This window comes from Protopterus annectens, chromosome 3.part0, assembly GCF_019279795.1.
Source record: "Protopterus annectens isolate FY-2018-M chromosome 3.part0, PAN1.0, whole genome shotgun sequence".
NCBI classification, from domain to species: domain Eukaryota; kingdom Metazoa; phylum Chordata; order Ceratodontiformes; family Protopteridae; genus Protopterus; species Protopterus annectens.
Genome location: NC_056731.1, coordinates 1436098596 through 1436125439, shown reverse-complemented (window position 1 = coordinate 1436125439; position 26844 = coordinate 1436098596).

Here is a 26844-nt window from a genome sequence, read left to right as displayed (position 1 = left end):
CCCAGAACTGGTGAGGTGGTTACTTCAGGGAGTGACCTACTCTGTAGCAGTGAGACTGAATGTGAGCCACAGCTGCTTGTGGGTACTGATATTCCCTTGTACAGAGTGTCTGCAAAGGTAGAGGTGAGTAGTAGCACCCAGGCTGACAGTGAGGCACCACTGTCAGAGGACGCCAGACTTCCTGTGGAAGTGGAGGTGGGAAGGGTTACAAGGAGAAAGTTGAGACAGGCTCAGCTCTCAGACCCTACTTTGCAAGGCCTGAAGCAGGTAGCTAGGGAGGCATCTGATTTTCAAGGAAAGGGGGAATCTGTATACTGGGACAAAGGGTTACTATATAGAGAGTGGACCCCTGAGGGAGGGCTAGAAGGTGAGAGAATACAGCAGTTGGTAGTGCCTAGAGCCTACTATCTGGAGCTTCTAGTCACAGCCCATGATATTCCCTTTGCAGGTCATATGGGCATAAAATATACAAAGAGGCATATTATACAGAACTTCTTTTGGACTGGAATTTCAAGAGATGTAACAGGGTACTGCAGGACCTGTGAACAGTGCCAAAAAGGTAGGCAAGGCAGGAGACAAGGTGAGAGCTCCTTTGATGCCTTTACCTGTGATTGAGGAGTCATTTGAGAGGTTAGCTATGGATATTGTGGGTCCTCTGAGTACCCAAAGTTCCGCAGGGAAAAAGTATATCCAAGTGGTAGTGGATAATGCTACACGATACCCTGAGGCAGTGGCTTTGTCCTCCATTGAGGCAGAGAAGGTGGCAAATGCTTTGTTAGAGATTTTCAGCATGGTAGGTTTCCCAAAAGAAATACTGACTGACAGAGGTGCCCATTTCATGTCAGACCTGCTGGCATTTCTGTGGAAGTCCTGTGGGGTGAAGCACATGAAAACCACCACCTACCTTCTCCAGACTAATGGTCTTGTTGAGAGGTTAAACTCTGCAATCAAGTCCATGCTACAGGCATTTGCAGATCAGTTTAAGAGGGAGTGGGACAAATATTTGCCCCATCTGTTGTTTGCTTACAGAGAGGTTCCCCAGGATCCCACAGGTTTTTCACCCTTTGAGTTGCTGTATGGGCATAGGGTGAGGGGACCTCTAGATTTAATTTGAAATGAGTGGGAAGGTGAGTATGAGTCTCTCAAGGAGTCTGTTGTGTCATACATCCTAAACCTCAGGAAAAGATTCAGGGAACTCATTGGCTTGGTCCAGGAGAACCTGGCAGAAGCCCAACAACAAAAAAAGGTGTTGTATGACAGGAATGCTCGAGCTAGAGAGTATGCTGGGGGTCAGCAGGTAGTGGTTCTCATTCCTGTCAGACACAACATGCTGCAAGCAGCTTGGGAGGGTCCCTACAAGGTGGCAAGAAAGGTAAGTAATGTTAACTACATGGTGGAACTGCAAGGCAGAAGGCAGGGGCACAAATTTCACCATGTTAACATGATGAAACTTTACCAAGATAGGGAGGCCCTTGTGCTGAGCATTTGCAGTGGATTGCAGGAGGAGTCTGAGCAAGATCTCGGGACTGATCTCCTGAGTGAGGCTCAAGCTGACACCTCAGTAGAAGGGGTACAATGTCCCAGCAGCTATCTCCTACCCAGGTTTGAAAAATCTGAAAAGTGTTGCTGGAATTTGGGGACATGTTCACTGGGAAACCAGGGTGCACCCACCTGGTGCAGCATCATGCGGACACAGGACCCTACAGGCCTATTAGGCAGGGCCCTTATAGAGTGCCTGAGAGAGTCAAATGAACTCTGAGGGAGAAGGTAGAGGAGATATTAGAACTAGAGGTGATTCAAGAGTCCAACACTCCCTGGCCTCCCCAGTGGTGCCAAAGAGGGATGGCAGCACCAGGTTCTGTGTGGACTACAGAAAATGAAATAGTCACACCAAGACAGATGCTTACCCCATGCCTAGGCCAGATGAGGCCCTAGAGCAGCTGGGTGTGGCCAAGTATCTTACAACCCTTGGTCTTACCAAGGGTTACTAGCAGGTGCCCTTGACTCCCAGTGCTAGAGAGAAGTCAGCCTTTATGACTCCTTTTGGCTTGTATGAGTTCACAAAGATGCCCTTTGGGATGAAGTATGCCACAGTGACTTTCCAGTGGCTGGTAGATCATATCCTAGCAGGAGCAGGAGGGTTTGCCCTTGCTTACCTAGATGATATTGCCATCTACAGCCATTCATGGCCAGAGCAGCTTCAACATGTCTGGGAGGTGCCAGGCAGACTACAGAGGGCAGGGCTGACCATTAAGCTGAGCAAATGTCAGCTGGGTATGGCAGAGGTCTCCTACCTAGGACATAGAGTGGGGAGGGATAAGATAGGTCCAGAACCTGCCAAAGTGGAAGCCATTCAGGCATGGCCTGCACCTGTTACTAAAAAGCAAGTGAGGGCATTTTTAGGGAAAGCAGGGTACTACAGAAAGTTCGTCCCCAGTTATAGTGCAATAGCTGCTTCCCTCATAGACCTGACAAGGAAGAACAGGTCAGATAAGGTAGTGTGGACCCCAGCATGTGAGCAGGCATTCTAGAAGTTTAAAGAAGCTTTGGGAGGACCCCCTGTGTTAGCCAGTCCAGATTACAGCAAATAATTTGTTATGCAGGTGGTTACTTCAAACCATGGGAAGGGGCTGCACTTAGCCAGATTTCTTCAGAGGGAGAAGAGCACCCAGTGGTTTATCTCAGTCATAGGCTCCAACCCAGGGAGGAATGCTATGCAGCTGTAGAAAAGGAATGTCTAGCCATAGTGTGGACACTGCAAGAACTTCAGCCTTATGTGTATGGAAGAAAATTCACTGTTATGACAGATCACAATCCCATAACATGGTTAAACAGAGCCATCCAGCAAAATGCCAAGTTGCTAAGTTGGAGCCTGGGGTTGCAAGCATATGCTATGTCAGTGCAGCACCGCAGTGGGATTAGCAATGCCAATGCAGATGGGCTCTCAAGACAGGGAATGGGGTAAGGTATACTCAGATAGACCTAACTCTCTCAAGCAGTGTTTCACTTGAAAAACTAACTTGAGTTCCCTGGGGGGGGGGTGAAGACTGGCAGAGATGGGTGAAGGTTGCCAGCCTAGTCAAATAGAATTTAGTACATAATTCTGTCATTTGTAAATATGAATGTTGAATTACAGTCTTGTTTTCTTAAATGAAAGATTATGCTGTGAAATTTTGAACAAAAAAATGTAGCAACATTGCCCTCTGCTGTAAAGAAAGCTAAGTCAAGCATTTCTTGTCTGTCCTTTGAAATTGAAATTATTTCATGACTGTCTTTGATGTTTACAATTCGGCTCCAGCCAGGGTAGATGAAGGCTTCCTGCCTATAGTTTTAAGGCTAAAGTTAATAACCAGAATTTACATATGGAATGTCCTTTATTGTTCTGGTTTCTGCCTAGGTGTAAAAGAATGTGAATACAGTTTCTGTCAGTCTGGGAACACCAGGAAAGTGTAAAAAAAATATGTAATTGGAATCAGGACTGCAATAACAATTTCAACAGAGAGAATCAGAAGGTATTAAGCATGTTTGTCTTGGCTATCCAACTCACAGCACTGTCTTGCCCATATGTAAGTTATATTAGACTTGTGTTTTCTTTTAAAAATAGCTAGGAACTAGAAAGATTAGACTAAGTGTTTTTCTGTGATGGCAGAACTTTACTACTATGTTATTTTAAGTATTTCTCTGTGATCTCTGAACTCTTGACTAGCACTGTGTAGTAGAAAGTATTTTCTTGTGTTTTAATTATTTATTATTAAATATTTTAAAACCCTTTTAACTGTGGCTCTTTTGTGTAGAAATAAGTTAAGCTCTAAGAGTACATTGCATGCTTATATTGATTCTGTACCAAGTCACTCTAATAAGCCTTGACTGTTTAGTCACAACTACCAACTGGATGATATTATTGCACAGTAATAATTGGACACCCTTTTAAGGGCCTTTGAGTAGCTGATAAGTGTTAGTGAGTAGTGGCAAGTGGAACTACCGTATAGTCTGGGAGAAAGGGACACAGCTGGAGAAACTGTGCCAGCCTTCCCCAGGAGTCTATGTGTGGTTGTAGAAACTCTTCTCAAAGTGCATGTGTGTGTGTGTGTGTGTGTGTGTCAGCTACTTGGGCAGGGACATGAAGCACTGGTTGGACAGAGAGGGTGCTAGAGGTTTCCACTTGCCCACTAAGCTGAGATCTGGACCCTATAGCTGTGCCAGTGGGGAGTGTTTTGGGGGACCTGGAGAGCAAGGGAGCGACCAGCCCCAGATTGACTGTGATCTCTGTGTGCTCTTAAGGGAAATTGCACTTTACTGTGTGCATTTGTTATCCTTTCCTCATATATGAGATGCCCTCTCTGGTGTTAGTGGTGAGGATTGAGGCTCCTTGATTACTGGGCCAGGCCACAGGCATCACAATGACCCTCCATTATGTGTTCTTTATGGGTGCCAAGATTCACCCCTCAGTCTTCACTCTTGAGATAAATTTCTTGGCATTCATATTTCAAACACACTATACCATAGTTAAGATCAGTGACCTGCTCATAAACTTGTTTATTTCCCAACTATGTACAATATGTTTATGAAAAACAAACATTATAACTTTGACATTTTTTAAAAAGTTAAACTTGTAAATTAATATAATCTTCAGTACAACAAAGAAGCTTGCCTGTATTGTTATTGTTTTGTTGTTAAGAGGTTACTGTCAAAATGGCCATTTGCCTCACATGATCTATTCACTCCCCTGGTCCAACTCTCTGGAAATATTTGAAAGTTATCATGGGGATTCAGAAAGAACCCTGTTGTGGTCAAAAGGGACTGCTGCCATGATATAGGAAAATATGATTGAGACATGTTAGCTGAAATGAAGAAAGATCTCATTCCTGGCAAATGTGCAAATCTCTGAATTACCTTTATCTACTGTGAGTACAAATCAGACCTTTCCAGTAATAGTCAATACTGGAAGCCAATGCAGTGTTGGCAAAGTCAGCCACACATTCACACTCCCATGCACTATCCATTTGTAGCAAGCATTTTGCAGTTTCCTACAGTTTTTTTTTAATTATGACTTTTTATTTCATTTGATTATACAAGATACAATCATCCACTTCTGTATATACACATTGCTTTCATGTTGCTACAGTGATCCCCTTCCAGAACACACATGCATATACTGTACGGAGTGATAAATTTAATATGCTAACAAGGAATGCACATTTATACTTACACTTTTCTTCTAGATAGTCACTTTACTTACTTTTTTAAGCTTTTCAGTGGTATTTTTTTCTCCCCTTGATTTCCCTTCCTTCCCTTCCCCTCCTCTTACCTCAACTCTTTAGCGGTTGTGCTTCCTGTCTCTTTTTCCTCCCCAGCCTTGTTATGCTATATATCCCTTCTCTGTGAAACTTCCCATTCTGTCCTAACATGTACTGTGTTTATTTCTAATTTCTAGGTTGAGGTCCCCCAACCTCATTTTGTGGTTGTATCTTCCCCTACTCCTCTTTCTTTGCTACTGATATCTGAACTGTTTTTAGATGTAGTGATGCTCTAATGCTGTCTGTCCTCCTAAGTGTTGTCATTCTTTCAGTGCCCCCCTTCTTAGTTTTTTTTCTCTTATTATGTTCTTCAGGATAATGGCATTATTTATTTTAGTGTCCCATGGTTGTGTGTCCATTGCTCCAGTCTGGTTGTTAACAATTTCAGATTTTACTCCTTCACCCATGGCTAGTACCTGTTTCTTTATTTTCTTACTATTTTTTTCTGGTTTGTGTCTAGTCCTAAAAGGCATAGTTCCCAGCTTTTTGGAATCTTCTTCCCCATACCAGTCCCCCATTCTTCTACCTCCTTCTCCCTTATTTATTTATTTATTTATTTATTAGCCCATTTGCATTCCCTGAATATGTGTATATAATAACATTTCTTCCTTCTCTACAGCAGTTTGCTACAGTTTAAAATTGAAAAGATTTTTTAACTGAAACCTAAGCACCACAGCACTCAGTGGAGGCTTGGTATAAATTATAGCAACTGTTTGCTATAGTTTAAAATTATTATTTTTTTAATTTAACAAAATGTGTGGAAGGAAGAGCAGGTACAGGGCACAGAAACAGGATCAGAATGGGTAGGGCCAGAGGGACAGGGGGTGTCATGCAGCTGGCCATCTTGTCGGTGTGCTAGTAGAAGAAACAGATTTTTTTTTCTTAACTTGAAGAGCTGAGGGGGTGGGGCTCTAGTTTATGAGACTGACACAGGGGCTGGTTAATCCAGCAACACTTCTATCATCTAGTGTTCCTACTGGTATTGTCCCAAAGCCTCTCTCCACATTGACTCACTCCATCCCACTCAACCATCCCTGATTTTGCAGACAGCTCTTATTGTTGCCTCTTATATATATCCTGTCCCTCAAAACTCACAAACTGTTGAAGTCATTAAATAATGCCACACATTACAATTTTATACTTGTTATGTTAAAAAAAATGATGAGTTAGTGTAGTGGGTTAAGGCTCCTGCTTGCCAAGCTGCTTTATGTATCAAGAGGCAGAGTCTGAAACATCCCACTTTTAATTTTCTTTTGCAAACATTTTTGTATTATTTCGACAGTATCTTTGGTGTCTAGTGGTGATACAGTAGACTGTCATGAATAATAAGGCTACATGGTTTGAATCTTTATAAATGTCTCATTGCACAATAAAAAGAGATATCCCTAGTGACTATTGCTCTCCCCATCCCGTATCTTTCATGTTGCAAATATTTTGCTATGGTATTTTTAAATGCCTTTACGATGCAATAAAAAGGGTTACCTCTGATGGCTATTGTTCTCTCAATCCACATCTTTCATGTTTTAAAACTTTTGTTATAGTACACACACACACACACACACACACACACACACACACACACACACACACACACACACACACACACACACACATGTACACACACACACACACACACACACACACACACACAGACCTCCATTACCTGATCATACTTGTGGACATACTCACTTCTTCACACACACATGCACAAACACACATGCACACACACACAGACACTCACACACACACACACACACACACACACACACACACACACACACACACACACACACACACACACACACACACACACACACTCTCACCTTACACCACTCGTACCTCTACATACAATCATACATGCAGCCACAGACATAAGCACATGCACATACCACCAACACTTCCTGGCACCTAAACTCTCTGCAAGTTACTTCTAAATCAATCTGATGAATGAGAGCCTTTGGCCATATTCATTAACGTGTGACTGATGAACCTTATGCAGGCTGTGCAAATGCTTTAACAGAGGTATTTCCTGGAAGAGAGCATATTTCTAATTAGCATGGGATCTTCCCCCAGAATGCCTCATTAGTGCTTGAGGTAGGCTGCAGAGACAGCCCTCCATAGTACTACACTTCTTCTTTCAGAAGTTTTTGGCCACATATATCAATCATAATAATAATCTTACATAAGTTTATTTTCTGTTTCAGCAGATCATCACTTTTCTAGATTATTATAATTTATGGATTGCATTTAGTGCTTTAAAAGGAGTCATCCATGCAAGACATGAATGAACATAATTAGCATGTTTCTATCTAATTCTAACACTGAGTACCTTTTGCTAGAAGATATGCAGTTATATAGCAATACAAACACAATTATGGTCACTGTTCATTTTTCTGAACATTAAACATGACATTTTTAGAAACTGACATAGGTACATACACAGCAGCAGAAAAGAAAACAAAGCATATTTCCTTTGGTATTTTCATTCAGTATACAAACATGTTTTCTTTTTAACTATTTCCATTCACTCCAACATTACATAAATTGTTCAGTTCCTTCTCTCCCTCAAATTTTACTTTTCTCCATGTAGATCAATGCATGTGTTTGTATCTTTAAGAAGCTATCCATGGGCTTGCACAAGTGAATAAATACTGAGCAGGTGCAAGCCTGACTACCATTTTGTACTAAGCTGTTGAGATGTAAGCATGCATGTATATAAGGCCTGTCTGTTAATCAGTTTGTTTATATTTTGTGATACTGCTATCCATCCTGATGTGTTTTTATTTAATAAAGCATCTAAACGAACTACCCCACCTGCTTGTCATCTATATTAGAGAAGGAGGAGTGACATGGTGTCAGAAGTGGGATGTTTTAAAGGACATGGAGTTAGAAGAGGCATGGCCAAAAGAAATTGTTGCCAGAAAGAGTTCCAGTTTCTCCAATTTAAGTCCAAGTGACACCTGGTTGTTATTGGAGGAATATAAAGGAGTGGATCATCCCTACTGAAAGTGTAATTTTCAAAACATATGTTAAAAACGTGTTCAAACTATTTCTTATTCACAAAATATGAAATGAGGCATACAGAATGTTCTAAACGATATTCGAATAAGGATTCGAATAAACCAATATGTCTGATATTGATAAAAAATATCCAAAAGTAATTGTTCCAAAGTCCTTGCAACAAGACCGCATTACTATCTTGCATCGTGGTCACCCAGGAGCTAACTCTACCAGAAGAAGGGTGAGAGGACTATTATTTTGGCCTTTTATGTCATAAGACATTGACAGAGTACTTTCATCTTGTTCTGTGTGCAATAATACAAAGCCACATCAACAGGAGGAACCACTTCAGACAAACCAGATTACTGAACTACCTTGGTTTACAGTAGCCACTGACATTTTTGAATGGAATGGTCAGCATTATTTGGTGTTAGTAGACTCTTATTCAAATTGGTTTGAGATTGACCTACTTCCTAACCTAACATCCTGTACTGTCATTCCTAAGATGAAGCGTCATTTTGCAGTCCATGGTAGTCTGCATGAAGTTATTTCTGACAATGGCACGCAGTTTACAATCCATCAGTTCAGAAGATTTGCCAAAGAGTGGGACTTTGCCCATATCATGAGTAGCCCAGAGTACACGTAGTCAGATGGTTTGGCAGAGTGTGTCATTCAAAGTGCAAAGCCATTACTATAGAAGTCAAAACAAGACAATAGTGATGTGTTCATGAATCTCTTAACTCTCAGAAATATTCTTTGTGATAAACATCTTCATTCACCCACTCAGAGACTTCTGTCAAGACAAACCAGAACCACATTATCAATCATTAGTCAATTGTTGGTTCCATGTATTATGAACAGCAGGTCAGTGAAAATAAATCTGTTATAGAAGCGTTTAACCCAGATGTCGTACTAAGATAAAACCAACAAACTGCTCAATCCATTATGAGAAGGAGAACTGGTAAGGCTGCAGACATCCAAAGGTTATGATCGGATTGTAGTTGTGGAGAATGTTTGCTCAGAACTGAGATTGTACATTGTGGAATCACAAGGAGTGCAGTTGAGGCAGAATCAGAAATGTTTGATGCTGATGTCCAAGCCTATACCACAGCACATAGCCTGTGAAAAAGACTATCTCAGAGTGAGTTGTCCAGTGTTCCAGTTCCAGAGGAAGTTCCAGAAAATATTCCCATTCCTGTGCTGAATCTAGAAGTTCCTGATACAAGTTGTTCATTGCAGTCTTTCCTTGTTGCTAGGAGAGCCAGTTGCATCTCTAGACCATGTTATAGATACAAAGCAACTTGGACATGAACATTGGGTTTGTTTTTAATGCCTATAATGCACGTTATTTTCTACTAAGGGCAATCTTTTTAAGATGGAGAAGGCAGATCAATGTGTGTGTGTATGTACCTTTAATAGCTATCCAAGGGCTTGCACAAGCCTATAAATACTGAGCATGTGTGACCCTGACTGCCATTTTGTAGTAAGCTGTTGAGATGTAAGCATGTATGTGTGTATGTAAGGTCTGTCTTTTAATCAGTTCATTTATATTTTGTGATGCTGCTATCCATCCTGATGTGTTTTTATTTAACAAAGCATCTAAAAAACTACCTTGACTATTCGTCATCTATGTTAGAGAAGGATGAGCGACACTCCAGAACAGTATTCTGCACTTATTTTTCTATAAAAATTCTATTTATCTATATGTTATTTGCTACTTCCTTTTCTAAAGATCCCACTTCCAGTTCAGTTATCTTCTTCACATATTTAATACATCAGCTACAGTTGGTTTAGATTTTGATTTTGATTTTCTAGTAATTATTATTATTTTTTTTTTTTTTGCAGCCAATACCTTTAAACTTAGTAAGTCATTACTATGTCTGGGAGATTTAGATTCTATACCCCAATTCAAAAGAATAATTTCCATAGTTACAAGAATTTGCTCCCCACTGTTTCTGGCAATGTAATCTTAAGGAAATTTTTTTAAATCTGCCAACTTGTTACTTTCCCAAAAAGCATGTTCCCAATTACCTCTCTATTTTTCCATCCCACCTCCAGCATCTGTTATCTACCTGAGTAAAAATTCTCCAAAATCTGCTTGGAATAACAAGGAAAAAACCCACAAAAACAAAAATTTTTAAGAATCCCAAAGCTTTTGAGTTTAATATTGAAAGCCATACCCTTTGTATAATCCCTTTTCTTTTTCTCTCCTCAGTTTTTTCAAACTGCCCCTGACTGATTCTTATAATTATAATGCAAGATTTTAAATGGCCCAATAATTATCCTTTTTTTGCCAGCAATATCTGTTCTAGACTCAACTAAAAACCTTGCCAGAGCTGCCTTTTCTTTAACTTGGCCATGTTACCTAATGGATAACGCATCTGATCTCAAGTCAGAGATTTTTTTTTAATGCCTGCCATGGTCATTCAAAAGCAATACCACAGTTTGGCTGTTTAGTGCTGAGCTACTCTGAAGAAGAGAAGATGTAAAGACTACATAGCCATTTTCCATCTGGATTTCTGCTAACACATCACATTACAAAGATTTCTTTAGCTTACAAGAACCAGGTCTGCACTGTTCCAGCCTTTGAAGAACAGAAACTTCTATCTCAGAGCTGCCTGAGCTTGAGTCCCTGTGAGGGAATGGAGTGCTTGATTTTGATTGGCCAGTTTCTGTATGAGCATTGGCTGCATTTTGATTGGTCAGCTTTTACAGAGGTGGAGCCTTACAGACTTTAAATATTAGGAGGCTTGCTCAATTCAGCATGCTACTGCCAGCCTTTATCCTATTAGGTATCAAACTGAAAGCTTAGTCTGCAACAGGAATCTCTCATCCTTGTACTATAGGACATAAAGCTCAGTGACTACTTTTTCATAACCTTGTTGAACTACTGTGACTGATTTTTATACTGCCTTCCTTCATACAGGAAAATCATTGACTTCTATTAACGTACTAACTGCACTTCTCATGAACACATTGCTGAAATTATCACTTTTGTTTTCAAGTTATGTTGTAGGGTTTCAGTAGCATTGCTCTTTTTCTCCTTGTTGGTATTTTAATGCTTTTCACTTTTGATTTGCTGACTGTGGTGATATTAAGCTTAAATAATACTGCACAATTGCATGTTGTTGCTTTGGCACTGTTACTACTCATATTATTTAAGATAATAATATATGATATTAGGTATATAAAAACAAATGTACTTTTTATCTCAGCAACCAACTGCATTTTTTGGATCATTTGTATTGTTGCAATTCTACTTGTTCTAATTACTATAGTGCCATGGTATTTGAAGCTACTGCTCTACAATGCCTTTGTGATAGGTTACCTTTGTGATATACCTTTATTACGTGACTGACTGCTGTGCTGTTACTGGAGCTGACATTATTCATTTAGATTATCTGTAGCTACTGCAGTCACTGCATCTGAATCTGTTGAGTTAGACTACCCATTGGTCATTGCTTTTACTGGCTAGGTAGAAACCACATTAGCCTATTGTGTAAAATTATTTAGTTGAATTTGCCACTGTTACTTATCTCCTTATTGACCCTATGTAGTCTGTCACATTCGCAAATATTTTTTGTCAATGACGACTACTACAGTATTTACAGCTCATTTCTTTTATCATTTAATAATATTCTAATTTATCACCTTTTTTAGCCCAGTTAGTTATCCTGTTCTTAACCTATCCTATACCCATTCATCTGCTCTGGCCAGTATGGAATCTCAGTCATCTTCTTCCCCTTCTGTTGCTAGCCTGATGGCAGCAGGTATTTTGAGGCAGTGTAGTAACTGCCTCATGTTTAAGAAGAAGTCTGTACTGCTACCTCAAAATGATTCAATATGCAAGAGGTGTAAGTATTTAGATAACTTGGAGGCTAGCTTCTCACCTCAGAACACATTCAGTAAGCACAACACATATGCACACGCAGTGCAGCACAGAGCATTTCCACTAAACTAAGTTATGCTGGTGTTGTTAACGGAACACTACCGAAACCTCAGCAGTTAGCTCACACAGCAGCACACCCACCTTCACCCTTCGCACCCACATGTAGGATGCATACTTATAATAGTGACAAGGGGGCAGACTCCCTTTTTTCCCCCGTAAGACTGCATCAAAGCAAGGGAATGTTTTAGTAATAGGTGACTGTATTGTAAGCCATATGGAAACCACACTCACCACAATGGATAAGAATAGGGTGACAGCTGTCTTTCATTATAAATGCTAACTTTATTCCACAAATAGTTAACCATCCTACCAGGGACCACAGTATCCTGGATCTAGTCCTCACAAATATGGTGCATCTCTATCTGTATCATCATGTCTTGTTAAATTAGAGCATAATTTAGTGACCATTTCCTTTAAAACTGGTAGTACTTCTTCTGTAAATAGCTAAGCATTTAGTGACTTCTGGAAAACAGACATTCTTCAGTTACTGGATGGCTTAAATAAGTTCTGCTATAATCCTCCTCTGATGGACCCCACTACTAAAGCTGATGCATATGCCTCTGATGTCTACTACTTAAATAGTTGTATTGATAAGGCAGTCCCTATCAGCAAAAATATAATTAAAAGTTTAAAAACAAAACCCAGTGGTGGAATACTCATGTAAATTAAATGATACAGCAAAGAGAAAGAAACTGCTAAATACTTATAAGATGACTCATTCTACCTACCTTAAGAGCACACTTATGCAAACTAACAAAGAGCTTAATGGAACCACAAGGAAGCTCAAAGCTGAGTATGAAATTAATATAGCCACTAAAATCAAAAATAACTGTAAATCTTTCTATAACTATAAGAAGAAGTTAAGAACTAACAGCCAATAGTGTTTAGAGCTAGTCCACAATAATACTACACTCTCGGACCAAAGGAAATATCTAATATCCAAGCTAACAAATTTAATGCAAATTGTACTCCACCCACAGTTATAGCTGTCCCACAGGGTCCACAATCCCAGCCACCCATTTTAATTACTATAGAACAAGTTCTCTCAGACTTTTCAAAAACTAAGAATGCTTCATCCATGGGCCCTGACAACATACCAGGTTGCGTAATTATCAGTGCTAAATATGGCCTCTCTGAACGCAATTTAATGTCTTGAATCTAAGTCTCTTCACTGGTTACATTATTGAAGCCTGAAAACCCCCATTGTAATGCCATTGCACAAGGGTGGCCCAATCATGGACTCTGATAACTATATTTATTTTATTTATTTATTTATTTTATTTTTACTTTACGTTTGTTAACCGGGGGTGTCTGACTGAGCTGAAAAGGCACTTTTTCAGCTGAGGCCTGGGGAGAAAAGCTCCACATAGAAAAATTGCAGATACATTTAGATATTTAGACATGATCAGTATATATGCAAATTGCAATATACATGTTTTTACAGTGGTATGCAGCACATCAACAGTTACAGTGGAGAGAACAAACAAGAAAATATTAATTTAAAAATAATCTGGACATTGAAAATCTCTTAACATTGGTCCCTCATCAATTTGGCTTTATCAAAGGAAGGTCCTGCCTCTTTATCCTCATTAATTTCTTTGAAAAGTAACTGAAGGTGTAGATAGTGGATATGCAGTGCATACAGCATATCTACTCCAGGCCAAGGCCTATGATTATTCCCCATGCACAAATTATTTATAGACTTGTAAATCTGAGTAAAAATCCTTATATTTTACAATGGATAGCTAACAAGATTTCTGACAGAACCCATCTGTTTAGTGTAGTAAGTGCCACTTCTGAAAGCAAAAAGGTTACCAGTGGTGTAACACAGGTCTCAGTTTTGGGCCCTCTCCTATTTTGAATACATTTCTCAGACCTTCAGGATAGCACTACTGGCCTATGGTTAACTACGTTTGCAAATCTCTGTAACTTGGGTGTTGTTATTTGATCTTCAACTGACCCACAATTGCTCCTACACAGCTTAGACCATGTAAACAATTGGTTCAAGGACAACGGTATCAAATTAAATGTAAAATATCTCTTTCCCCTTCTTGCTTTCTCAACACTTCTCTACTCCACTGTTCTGTGTCACATACCTGTAATATTGATTACCTTCTTACTACTTAAAAAAAATTGAAAAAATGGTTTACAATTCAAAATTTTGTTCTTTTGATTGCTCTCTCTCAAATGATCGCTCTCTGTATTTGATATTAGCTTTAACCTACTAAAGGACTCTGTACAGGTTTATCTGAACCTCAGTGTAACATGTGCTGTAATTCATTTGACTATTACTATATTATTGTAATCTTTGTCACTGCTAATGCTTGGAGCTTTTCTCCCCGGGCCTCTACTGAAAATGGACATATATCCAGCTAGACTAGCCCGGTCAACAAATGTAAAATAAATAAAATAAATAAAATAATGTAGCATACTTCAAATTGTTAAACAAAACAGTTTCAATTACCATATAGAAGATGTACCCCTCCAATCAAAAGTTGTTGTCAGGGATCCTGGTGGTCTTGTTGATCATTCCATATCATTTGACCATCATGTCTCCATGGTAGTTCGTAAAGCCTTTTATCTTGTCCATCTAATTTTCATAGACATTGCCACTAAATCCATAGAAGTCTTAATTCCCCTTTATTCATATCTTATTAGATCCTGTATTGAATACAATATACCTTTAGGCATGCATTTATCTAAACATAACTCACAACTTGAGAGACCTCTGAGATGTATAACTATAAAGATCATTGGCCTCAGAAATCTTAGTTATCAGGAAAGACTGCCAGCCCTTTCTCTGTACTCAGTCTCTTATAGACTTCTCAATGAAGATCTATGTTTAGTCTTTTGTGCTGTGAATTATACAACCCTATTTTATCTCCTATCCCTTTGCAGAACTAATGGTACAGAAAATAATCAATTAAAGGAATTAAACCTTCATCAGCAGATAAATAAAACACTTTGGCTTGACAGATTCATATATCAACATGCCCCTCACCTAATTCCCCTATATGTCAAGCAGAGTAGCACCCTTGCAACCTTCAAGGTAAGCCTAGAAAATTGGATGGGCAGCTTCAAATTTAATATATTTTTTAATACGCTTGAAATATTCTGCAGACTAATTGCTTAGTTCTCACCTGGGAACCTATGAATGTATGAACAATCCCCTGTCCTTTTCTCTACCATTAGTTTTCTGACAAGTAATTAATGTCTGTCTTCATTTCACCTGGCATTATATATTACAATGTACACAACTTTCTGGCTGTAATCTCGTGCTCTTAAAGTCCACAACTCTTTATTCTGAACAAATCTAAATATTTACAGCCATCAAAATAATCTTCAACCCATAGCGATCACACTTGTACCTTATCATTTTCTATTACACACCCAATATAAATGAGGGAAGGACCCCTTTGCTAGCAATTTTCCGTGTTTGTTGAGACATTGAACTATTACCTCATTTTACTAGAATGGAAGCAGTTAGGTAACAGTACAACATATGCATTCATTAAGATTCATTTCCATAACTGTACTTATTGTCCATTTTCTCTTCAACTAACTACTGCAGTATATCAAAACCTTCTGCCTGAGTACCGTGCATATGGTTAAAGATGCCAGGTCTTCATCCTACATAGACCTTCCAAATATTTTAATTTACTGAAAGCAGTAAGTTCAGTTACTCCATATGTCAAATCATTTCAGTATCATTTTTTTAAACTTCTGTAGTAAAGCCTAACCTCTCCAATCTTTTGTGGCTGGCCTCAGGACTATCTGACAGTGCAACCTACAAATCTGTAAAGATTTTAAATCCAGATTAGTTATACACTGCAAAATACAATTTTCTCAGTCATAGCACTCTCAAAGCTACCAGACCAGACGTATCACTCTTTGTCAGTGCATGAAAGACCCAGAATCATTATTAAAAGTACATTTGTCTATTACAATGTTTACACATCTTCTCAACAGAGCAAAGCAAGGATAAGCCTTAGGATTCATTAACATGACTGTGCACATAATACTAAGTCTACACATTTTGTTCATATTAGCGCAACTGGCAGCAGTGCTCATTGAATATGCAAGCTGCTAAGCAAGTCTACATGTTCTCCACACTTGTTCATGGCCAGGTCACCTGCTAGCAGCCTTAAACATGTCCATGGAGGCTCAAGCATACAATATAAACAACAGGTTAATCAAACAGGCAAGCAAACCAGACTATATTGTAAACATAAACCAAAATTTCCAAAAATCAAAGACCAGGTAGCAGTAGACTCCAAACAAATGTTACTGTAAAATTGGTCATGCACTTTCATCTATCTTAAAAGTAGACATCTTCAGAACCATGTATATTATAAGCTACCAGCTGAAACGCTATAAAAACATTATACCTACATTGCCCCCTACCTATCCCAATCATGGTGTTCCCGACTATTTTGTCTCCATCACCATCCCTATCTGTCTTGCACATCCTGTATGTCTGCAAATGCTTCCTAAACCACCCTATTAACCCAGCCCTCTCATTCCTAAGCAGCTCTCCACTTCACCTATGTGTCACCCTGACACAATTGATTAGGTCCAATTAGCCATACAACATTATTCTATTGTTGTCAATAATCACTGTTGTGGTGACTTTGCAAAGTAATGAAATTGCATGTACAATTGTACATTGACTTTGTGAAGAAGTAAATAGCTATAGAGCTCTCCTACAATCCTCATGCAAATTCCAGTATTCTTTTCCCATTGTGCTAACTTCTGCTTGCCAACCACATTTTCATTACTTTCCTGTCCACCCCTTTTTTCACGTGTTTAATCTGGTAAAACATAGATTTACACACAACACATGCATGGCCAGAAGTGGTCAGTGAAAAAGCAGCCACTTTATGACCTCTGTACTTGCGTTTAATTTGGCATTAGCACAGCAGTACTGAATAACAGTGAATGCTATTTAACTTCTTATTGCAAAAGCTGAAGATTTCAATGTAATCTGCGGTCGTCTCATTACTGTTGCTCAAATGGTAAATCTGCTATTCTACGGTAATACAGAGTAAAACCATACTAAAGGCAGTTCTGTGGAACAGTTAATGTAACATTTATTAAGCTGATGAAAGTACTAAACTAGGAGTTCCTATGTAGTGTGTTGAGATAATTACAATGTTTGTAGCCTAATGTTTTGGCATAGCATCACTGGTTTGATTACAGCTATATGTTTGTTTATTACTTCATAACAATTTATATTCTTATCAAATATTTACTTGAAAAAATCTGAATTTCTCTACATCTATCACATTTCCTTAACATAAGATAGGAATAGTGCAGCAAGATGTCATTTTCAAATCATTGCAGACCCAACAGGTAGACTTAGTAAGACAACCTTATCCTGGTTAGTTATTGATGCTTATTGCACTGTTCCACCCCTTATTTGTACCTATAGCAATTAGTTTATTGTACAAAGCATAACAGATTAATGGTGATTTAAGAAACAAGCATTCAGATGTTCCTACATACCCTACAAAACATCTTTTTGCTATTCCCCTCTGCATCTGTCTGTAACTCTTTGTTCATCCCTTCACCTTCTTCTGTACATGTTGAGTGCACTTCATTAGTGCTATTTTAATGCTGTGAATTAGTAGTTCCTTAGTGACATGATGAGCTAATTCGCAAATGTGAAGAAAGATTTTTTTTTGAATAATTTCAAGGGTATTATTCCAGCCATTACTAAGTATTAATGACTGTTTTTTGTTCAGTAACTTAGATGGGTACATATTATTGTGAGCTACCATTATCCCTTTTCAGTGATAATTTACTTTGTCCCTGCTTCCATGTCACCCTGACGTATTTTCTGCCGTCTGTATAATTCTTCTTCCACCTCTGCATTTGCGCAATGTCTGGTGCTGGGCAACAAATGTAACTAAAGTTAAATGGAAGTCCAGTGTTTATTCAGTTTACTGTAAATTTAAACAAGATGAAGATTTGGATATGTGGATTGCAGTAGTTAATAGGATAATAAAGATGACTGCATACATTCATGTTTGATGAAATCTTCTGTTAAATATTAAGTTTCACAAAAATGGATTTTTAGTAATTGTGCAACTGTAATACTCAGGTCTAAATTATTTCTTGGCATGCTGAAAAATGCATGAATACATATGGATAAAAACATGTTTCATAATGTTTTATCTGACTGCTGTGTCTGTAAATGTTGGCTAAACGCACATTATTATTCTGCTGCTACAGTAATCTGCTTGGTGCCTATTACGAAGGCTGTCTTGTAAAGATCTTTGTGCAGAAGTCGGCACAGATCAACATAGATTACTGCTAACTACTACTGTAAGTTCAACACTCCAAGATCTGATAACAGATGAGATAATACTCTGCCATCATCAGCACAAATCAGCTTAGTAGCTTAGACTTCTCATCTAGCATTTGTGACTTGTACATTGCACTCTAGGTTGTGTAACCTTGATAGGTAAGATATTCAATACAGTGTTTGTGTGTGTGTGTGTGTGTGTGTGTGTGTGTGTGTGTGTGTGTGTGTGTGTGTGTGTGTGTGTGTGTGAGAGAGAGAGAGAGAGAGAGAGAGAGAGAGAGACAAACTTTGTTTATCATTTGGTGGTGTATCCACTTCTCCTGAGAAAAACATTTAACTGTTCTCACATATCCCTCATCACAATTTTTACAGTAACATTCTCTCTGAAATACACTGATGAGGTCATCGTGGCAAAAGTCCAATCTCTCCACTAATACTCAAACATTTGCCTGTGGAATCTGAGACTGATGCAGTGCTCTTTAGAGTGTGCAGTTAGATATGTAAGAGGTTCAGTACCCAACATGGTAAAATTGGATGTGTGTATGAGGTTATTTACAGTTAGATGAGCATGTGCTCATTCAACCTTTACCCTGGATCTATTTTTTTTTAAAGAAAGATGAATGCCATCCCATAAGCCCACCATTCACATTCACAATGTCATTGCTACACAAGGGTGTGTCTATGCTTTGTAATGTAATAATTCCAATTTTTAATGCATTACATAAAGGAAACTTTGCTTCTTTAGGCAATACTATGTCCACAAATTTGTACATTAATGCTTCAAATAATGGTTTCCTGGGCTGAATGATAGCCATTTAATGTTTTTAGAGGGGAAGGGATGCAAACATTTGTTAAGTGAAGAGGGAGTAGAACTTTTCCATACTTTGAATGGTAGTTTGTGTGACATCAGTAAGAGCACATGATTACAGTATTGCATTGTCTGCCTACACTCCTTATTCAACATAGTGATGAGGTCATTGGTTTGCTAGAGAAATGAAAATATGTGAATGTTAGACATCTACTATAATGCGTGCATGTCTAACTCTATTCTCTATAAAGTGTAAATAAATAGGATGTTCGACTACAGCACTGCTTAACTTCTGTAAGTATGACTGCCAATGGAATCGTGATTGCCTTAAAAACACATTTAATGGCAACTTTTGCAAGCCCTGATTGGTTGTTCAGCTACTGTTACCAGATACATCTCCTTGCCAATGCATTGCTGTTGTCATCCCTTCTTAGATGCTATATGTCTCAGTTGTGTTCATTATTCTTCTGTAGCGCTGACTGCTTATAATGTGCTGTATAGATGTTGTAAGTAAATAGGTATGTGATTCAATTCCATCAGTGCTTCAATAGTGTGACAGTTATTATTGTCATAATAACATTGGCTACATCACAATCATCGTTATGTATCCTAATTATGAGACTGAATTACAGTGGCACTCTTTGACACTAGCAAATCCTAGCATCACCAAGGAAAATAACTTTTGTCCACACAATGCAGTATGTCACATTTGTATGACTTTGATAGTGTGATTTGTACATTGTGTAACTATATATATCTAGGATGTCAGAGTCTGGCTGTAGGTGTGTCTTCGACCCTCATTCTACAGTATTCTATTTTGCAAAGACATATATGATGTGCAGATGTACAGTGTTATTGTGCACTTCAAACACTTTTAAGCATATGCATCCAGCTAATAAACAGTAGTGATGTCATCCATTTAATTGTGCCCAGTCTCAGTTGTACCTCAATGTGGTCATGTGATGTTTGCGATTCAGGCAATGATGTTTAGCTTGTGGTCTTGAGTAGTTATTTGTAATCCATCCACTACTATTCACACTACGATATGTCAGTGTTATTGTGACTGTACATCTAGATGCTGATCCCTGTTACTAAAAGCTGTATTATTTGTCACATACCAATGCTTTTATTCAGAGAAATAGCGACATTTGCATTCATGCTACTACTTAACATATGAAGGAAGTGTTATCCTCTAGCATGGGGAAATGAGACAATATTCTGTCAGTTCTTTACAGCCTACAGCAATCATAGGCACACATACACCTTGCAGAATGACCATGATGTAATGCCTTCACATAAGCACGTCACAATTGTAGTGACATTTCTACCATGGTGCATTCATCCTGTAAAATATCATGTATTGTGTACTGTCAGATGCTCATGTGTTCAACATCCACATGTATTGCCTGTTAGCATTGTTTGGTCTTATACTGTAATGCATGACTGACATATACCACAATAATAGTGTGCCCATTTACATTGTGACAGACCTCCATAATCTGTTTCATCTCAGATATTGTTTGCCACACATACAGGTGATGTAATAATGTAGATTGTCATGCAAGTTTTAAGACATCCACTGTGGATTTTGTGGTTCATTGTTTCACTTTCCATTGCATTCCTTACACAAGCAACATTATATGAATGCACTGAGGTTACATAAACACCATTGTATCTAGTTACTGTTATCCATTTTTATGTTGGACTTATGATTGCATGGTATTGAAATGTTTATTCAGGATATGTCATGCTATAAGTGCTCCTGTGGGGTTCCTATTGGAACATCGAATATTCAATTGTTCGAATCAGTAAAAGTCGATCTTTAATGATTGAATGATTAAATATTAGAATGTTTGTAAAAAATTATTAAAAAAAAAAGAAAAAGTAAAGGGTGTAGGCAGGGTGGTAAGCCCCCCTGCACCCCCTCCACCCCCGCTACTTAAATATATCATCTTCGAGATTGCGCTACAGTATAGAAAAGGGCCTACTCACAGCAGTTGCTTTTGTTTGTTTTGTTTTTTTATTTTTTTACATTTTCAAAGTTTTAGTACTTCGATCGTATGATGTCGACCATATGGCATTCAAAGTACTGAAACTTCGATAATGTAATATGTAACCACTCCTGTGGCATGTGCAGTGAGTATTGGCAATGGTAGCATACCTACACAGATAAACTGGTGTTCACTTATTGGACAGCATGTGTCAAACATGATGGAAACAGCTTCTTTGTCAAAGAATCGGTCAAATTGTAATGCTCATTGCTGTGTGGACAGTAACATGTGTAGGTCCTTACCGAAATTCTGACTAAATCTAATTGTTCATATTATATCCATACTGCCTGTGTTGACACACACATTCAATTCAGTTATTTGTGGCAGCCTCCACTGCTATTTGATGTGGCACATGCAGTCAATACTGGGGTCTAGACAGTGCCTTGTAAAATAGTGAGGGCTTGAGTCAGACTTCATGCATTTTCATACCAGGTAGGTCATCAGTACATCTTATGTGATATGATAGTGCTGTATCCCCTTCAGGGGTTTTGTTCTTTATAAGACAAATAGGTATATGTCTGTGGTATCCACCATTATTGCTATGCATCTATCTGATATATGTTTGGGAATGTGTTCTAAAAGTACATGATACAAATGTTTCTTAGGTCATTCCTTGCTTGTATGCATTACTTATTCACAAGATAATTATGCTCTGTATAGCATGTCATGCTCCAGACATGTGTTCAATAATGCAAATTGTTTCTGTCACAATAATGCCTTAATGGTATATGTGTGATTCCATAAATATGTCTTACTGTATGCAGTGCAAGCGGTCATGAGGAAATGTGATTGGTTCTGTGTTACAACAGTTTCTACTGTGTTGCCACTGTTGAAGTGCTGTTCTGTTACTGTTCCCCTGTAATTGTATGTGAGCATGCCCAGTATTAATATGTCAGACATGTTTAGAAATCAACAATGGCTAAACCGGAATCCTGAAATGTCATCTGCTTGGCCTTGCCATTGGTCACTTATTTATGTTGTTTCTTGTTAGCTTGCCATGTAACATTTACATAACCATACAACACTTGTTTGTCTATTGCATGGTTGTAGGTCATGAAATTCTTTCCTATTGGCACCATTTATTTTTTTTGCAAGGACAAGTCTATTTATGAATTAACAAATATTAAAGCTGTAAGATCCATGGTGAGATGGATAATGCATTGGTGCTGTCAGCTTTCATACATCAGGGGGACCTGTTTTTCAGTGAGTGTTACCTGAACATTAACACCCTGCTGGAGAACATTTGTTCTCCAATCAGTGGCAATGTACAGGTCACCCACTCTCAAATGTAAATTATAGATTAGACTTGTAAATGTAAATTATACATTATAAAACTTAACTTTACATTTTCAATATATATTTCTTAAGGTTTACTCAATAAATGGTGGTACTTACATGATTTTATTGAGAATGCCTAGCAATACCCGTGTGGGAGATGTATGGGACTACTCTACTATTGTAATGTATCTTGTGGGAGTGATCAAAGGTAATAAATTGCATCCACATGACTGTTGTTAGAACATACATGCAGATTAAACAATTATAAGGGTTTCATTGCCTTATGTGTATGAAGGAAACAACACAGTGTACACACCTGTGACAATGTGGAAGTATTGAGATGAATCACAGACATGTACAATCTTTCTAATAATAGTCTTAGGTCAAGAAAAATATATTTTGCAGCAGCCTGCAAGCTGTGAATGGTGGCTATGTAGCTAAATACAGAAGGGCATGACACATGCACAGAAGTGTCACATTGACTAGGATATAAACAGAAAGTGATCTGATATGCATACTAACAGCTGTCTACCTACAGCATATGCGACTTATGTATATTCAAAATGAGGCTTATCATCATGTGACAAACGCAAAATACAAATAAATCAAGGTGCAACTGATGTGTAGTCAGTCCCCTGACAAAAGGGTTGTGTATGTATGAATGGCATTATGTGTATCAATATGCATAGGATGTATTATATGTATATCACAAACAGATAGGTAGTCCAGACAAGACTAAGGCAAAATAAAATTACATGTCAGCATTATGGTGTTGATATATCAGCTACTGGAGAAATGGAGCAAATTTTAGGCTACAATTATCAGATATGCATTTGTGGTACTATAATCAATGATATGACATGTGGCCTTGCTGGTGCAAGTGCCACACCATACGTGTTGACATGAAAAAGTGTATCAACATACACATGTGAATGTAGTATACCATAATATTGCAACTGATATTTAGACTCAAAGGGAATTTTTCTGAAAACATTAACAATACCTCTATAACACTACGGTAACATACATCACACTCAGGTGAAACATTAACGTGTATTAATAAGGGACCTGTTGCAAATTATATTGCACATACACAAACTAACTGTACACTGCCTGTGACAAATATTGATATCCTCTATGTATATTTATTTATTTATTTATTTGCCTTTGTTTGCCAGCAAAGTTCAACTAGGAATACCCATTTTCAGCAAAAGTTACTAAAGAAGAAGCCCATCTGCAACTTATTGGATTCTACAGGCAGCAATTATGTATCAAAATTGTTGCATCATTTAAGTGAGAGATTAAGTGTACTCTATTTAAGGAGAACATTTTGAGAGTATCATATGGTGAACACAAAGTCTTAACCTTGAGATGAGCATGTGTAGGACCAGGATTAGTTAAAATGTTTAAGCAGTGGTTTAAAACTATTGAGTTTGTTGAAGAGTTTTATTTGTGTGGGGATACTATTCCAGAGTTTAGCAATGTATTTGAAATAGAGCAAGTCTCCTGCAATATTATTTGACTTATTTGTAAGTAATAAACATTTGTTACTAGAGCAAGGGTCACTTGCTAGACAGTAGGTCAGTAATAAGTTATGTAGTAACAAGATGTAGTACCTGTGACAGGACAAAAGTGCAGTACGGCTGCTGAATCCGCATGTCATTTCGAACGGGACATCAGCCGCTCGCAGTTCCCGCCTCCTTCCCACAAGGTGGTGACCTAACTTCAGCTCTGCAAAGAAATAAGAAAGGCTCTTCTCTTCTGAAAATAAGTGAAGAATAAGGGCTGAACTACCATGAAATATTAACTTTTGATTGGGACATCAACCGCTCGCAGTTCCCTCCTCCCTCCAACGAGGTGTTGACCTGACTTAAGCTCTGCAAAGAAATAACAAATCTTTTCTCTACTGAAAATATGTGAAGAAAAAGGGCTGAACTACCCTGAAATACTAATATATGTCATGCTAAGGATGTCTATGTATCTGTACATGTCAACGTCATGTCAATACCAAACTCTCATATTCTACAGTCCGTATTGGTAACTTGTTTCCTCTCCTCCCAAAAGTATATCACTACCAAACACTCACCTAGTAGCATTATTGTACCTGAACTGCCTCTTACCCAGCCTGTAAATGTAATTTCTGATAGGCATACATAACTACCCTCCCTGTTCCCCTTTGGTTTTCTACTAGGCTTTCACAAGTTTTCTCAATTCGCAGCAATACTGTACTATCCATCTCCACCTTATTCTGGCACTGCTGCAATACTCTGTCTGAATATGTTACTTACCCCATAGGGTTCCACTGCTTGTTTTCCACAGCAGTACAGCATAGACAGGCTGTGCCCCCTCTGCTTGCCCTTTGGGCTCACTCCACTCCTCTACGCTGGCCCCTATTCGCACCCACCACCACTAAGTGTATATTTATCTATCTCATCCCACACCATCATTTTATCCAATTACCCTTCACTGCTCTTACTCATCATAGCCCATACTTACAGGCACTAACTCCACCTATGCAATGTCCCACACCAAAACTCATCTCCTCAGTTTTACACTACTCATAACCCTCCTTTGTACCCTTACTTACTTTACACACCTCCCTAATCCCTCCCACACTTTACCACTACACTACACAGCCAATTTCCAGCATACTATACCATGCTCCTTCTCTATGACTCAGGAACTCTACTCTTCTAACACAACCCTATATATAAATAAAATGTACTACCTATCTTACATTCTCCTATTGTACCCCACCTTCCACACCCTTACAAATATTCTCTCCATTGCTACTCAAACTCTCCTTCCACATTAGACAATAGTACACACATACTGCACCAACTTTCTCTCTCTCTTTCTTCCTGGTGAGATCCACCCCAACCCTGGTCCCAGCATCACCCCATCCATCACTTCTCCCCTTCCAACACAACCTTGCACCCCTAAGACTATTTGCATCACCACAATCAATGCCCAAAGTCTTTGCAATAAAATTCCTAACCTACATGCCTGGCTTTCCCATAACCAGCACAACATAGTTGCCATTTCAGAAACTTGGCTCAAACCATACATAAAAGACAATGAAATCCTTCCACCTGGCTACCAAATGATTCGTAATGATAGACTCAGCAAAATAGGAGGTAGTGTTACCATAATCTACTCCTCCTTTATAGTTACTCCATACACCAATCCCACTCCTAAATTTGCCAATACCGAATTAACCATAGCTCACTTAAAAATCAACAGACACAAATCAATATGCATAGCCACCCTCTGTATCCCTCCAGGTAGCAGCATCACAATACTAAAAGACATTCTCTCCTGATTCTCCTCTAACATTAAAAATAAAACCTTCCCTCTAGGTGATATAAACAGTAACTGGTCCACTATCAACTCTCAATCCCTACTCAAACAATTAACCTCTTTAACTTCACCCAGCTAATAAACTCTCCTAACAGGCCAAACAAAGATGGAACCTCAGGCTCCATCATTGAGTGGATTTTTAGTATCTTATCCTAACCTAATCTCAAGTACTGGAACACTTCCTGACCCTCTTAGTGACCACCTGCCAGCCTTCACAGACAGGCACCCCTCTCCTCTTCAGAAACAGCATCTATACATATAAACTCAAAACATCTCCAAATTCATCCCACAACTATTTTCTGACTGCCTAAAATTAATAGACTGGATACCCTTAAAAACTTTTCCCCTAGACAATGCCATTAATTACTTTAGTAAAACCTTTATAAACCTACTCAATAACCTTGCCCCAGCAGGACCAAAAGAGTTAAACCTAGAACCTCTCCGTAGCTATCAAAGGAAAATAAACAAACTATCCTCCTAAGTGATAAACGGTGGAAACAATATCAAAAAAACAAACTACCTAATATCCTACTAGAATTTAAACAACTCCGCAACTCCGTAAAAAATTAATAACAAAACATATTACTCCAAGCTTCAATCTGAATATACTACCAACCCTAGAAAATTTGGGAATTCTATCTCCTCCCTCCTTCATCATGGCAATAAAGACAATCCATGCCCTAACCCTAACTCTACAGATTAAGAAACAGCCTCTTTATTTAACAACTTGTTTGTGGAATGTATAGCCAAGCTTACTGCAAGCTTCCCTCACTCTTCTCCTATTTCTCCCTTCC